At 38.6% G+C, this 2,578-nt stretch overlaps 1 non-coding gene across 1 annotated transcript; it reads right to left on the reverse strand.

Annotated features, from left to right (window-relative positions):
- Positions 1–1,139: 1,139 nt before the first annotated feature.
- Positions 1,140–1,328, reverse strand: LOC141411082 (U2 spliceosomal RNA). The gene has a single exon (XR_012435938.1). It is a non-coding gene; the product is annotated as a U2 spliceosomal RNA (small nuclear RNA).
- Positions 1,329–2,578: the final 1,250 nt, after the last annotated feature.

Raw genomic sequence — 2,578 nt, forward strand, 5'->3', positions numbered from 1 at the left:
TCCCTACCTCCTGGTATTCATGCCTTGGGTTCTAGGGTTGATCTGTATAGCCAGTAGCCTATAGCAAAAGTAATGGTCTATCATTTCCACAATTAGGTTATAAAAAAACACTGGCTTTCATCTTGTGCTCTCTTTCTCTCTCTGCTTACTTGCTCTGGGGGACACTAAGGCAGCCTGTGGAGAGTGCCACGTAGTGAGGAACTAAAGACAGCCAACAGCTAGCAAGAAACCACAGCCTGCCAACAACATAAACAAAACAATCATTGATATGATCCTCCAACCCCAGTCAAGCCTTCAGATGAGTGTGGCCCCAGCCAACAGCTGCACTGATCCTTGTGACGGATCCTGAATTGGAAGTGAACAGCTAATCTGCTCCCAAATTCCTGACTTCACAAACAGAGTGAGGTAATAAATGCCTGTTGTTTTGAGCTGCCTGCTAAGTTTTGAAATTGTTACACAGCAGAAGATAACACAAGGGTGAGTTCAGTAGCCCATCAGACTTATTGCAGACTTTTTTTTAAGTTAGATCATAAACTTTTCTTGAAGTATATTGCATAAATAGAAATCTGTGTAAATCATAAATGGGTACAACTCTTCATACAGCACCCAGGTCAGAAAACAAACTGTTACCAGAAACCCAGAAGTACCTTCATTCACCTTTCCAGGTACTAACTGCCTCCTTGTTAAAGGTACTCACTATAAACCATAAAATAGTTTTACCTGCTCTTGAACTTTATATGAATGGAATCAAACAGTATATGTTCTTTTGTGTCTGGCTTCTTGATCTCATCGTGTAAGTAAGATTCATGCATATTGCTTTGTGTATTGAAAGTATCTATTAAATTGTCTCCTTAATTTGTAGCTATTAGTTATATATTCTGAATATCTTTGTCAGGTATATGGGACACACACTTCTCCCATATTATGAAATTTCATTCTCATTATGGGATCTCTTAATGAAGGAAGTATTTAGTTTTCATGTAGGCTCATTTACCAATTATTTTATTGTGATTTGTACTTTTCTGTGTCCTGTTTGAGAAATAATTGTCTACACTAAGGTCATGAAGTTATTCTTATTTTCTTTTAGAAGCTTTTTGCGTATTTATTTGCTCTTTTTTTTTTTTTTAGTAAGTGCTCTGGAGGGGTACACTATTCCTACAGGTCCTGCAATACCAGGCCAATGCATGGAGTGAACAGAGCAAGCACCTATTCTACCTCCCTACTCCAAAAAATTCATAAAATATGTCCTCACATAGAGGACATATCAGATATTAGACTGCTAGGACCAGATACTACACTTGACCTTAGCTAACAGGTCGAGAAGTGATGCGCTTGTTCATTTTGCTTTGTTATTGGCAGTGAGGATTGAACCCAGGGCCTTGTACAAGCTAGGCCAGTGTTCTACTACTGAGCTCCACCACCAGCCCTTTTTATTTTTCATTTTGAGACGGGGGCTTGCTAAGTTGTCCAATGTGACCTGGAACTTGTGATCCTCCTGTAGCGGCTGTCATTATAAGTTACATTGAAACTGATTTGTATGCATCATGTAACATAGACGTTAGAATTAATTTTCCCTATGTGCTTCAATGCTACTTATGAAACCATTCTTCTTGCACTTTATAGTCCCATTGTCATACCCTTGTGACTGAATATGGCTGAGTTCTGGACTATCTCTTCTCCTCTGGTGTCTGCCTGTCCTTGCATCATCACTGTCTTACTTAAAATAGCATTATGGTGAGTCTTACTATCTAGTATGTTCTTCACAGTTGCTTTTGGCTATTTGGTTTTTTGAATTTCAATGTAAATTAGGACCATCCATTTCTAAACATAAACAAAATTTGCTAGAATTTTTTGGGGGGATTATATCAAATCTATAAATCATTGGGAAAACTGACATTTAGAAAAATACTAAGCCCATAAATCCAAAAATACTACACTTTTCTCCATTTAGATTGGTCTTAATTTGTTTCAGTAATAATTTGTAGTTTCAGTAACATTCTTCGATTTCTTTTACAAAGAAAGTCAGAACTCCCACTGCTTAGCCTGCTGAATGTGCACATCTTATATAATCATACTACATTTATTAAAATTAAGAAAATTCACATTGGTAATTTTTTGATGGGACTGGGGTTTGAACACAGGACTTCAAACTTGCAAAGCAGGTGCTCTACTGCTTGAGCCACACCTCCAGTCCATCTTACTGCAGTTATTTTGGAGATGGGGTCTTGTGAATTATTTCCCTGGGCTGGCCTCAAACTGCCATCCGCTAGATCTCACCTTTCCAAGTAGCAAGGATTACAAGTATGATGTGAGCCACCAACGCATTTGTAACTATTAAAGTGCAGATTGTATTCAGACATTACCAGTTATTCCACTAGTGTCTTTTCTCTTTCAGGATCCAATTTGGGTTATCAAAGATTTGAGGTGACCAGTATTTTTAAGAAAACAGATTCCTGTCTGTGGTCAGAACCATATTGGCTCCCTGCGTTCCCAGTCACCCTGTCCCATCACCATAGGCATTTCTGCTCTTCTTCTACAAGGCTTTATATCAAGGGAGCCAACCTAGTGGAGGCCAGTG

Source organism: Castor canadensis, chromosome 9, assembly GCF_047511655.1.
Source record: "Castor canadensis chromosome 9, mCasCan1.hap1v2, whole genome shotgun sequence".
Lineage (NCBI taxonomy): Eukaryota > Metazoa > Chordata > Mammalia > Rodentia > Castoridae > Castor > Castor canadensis.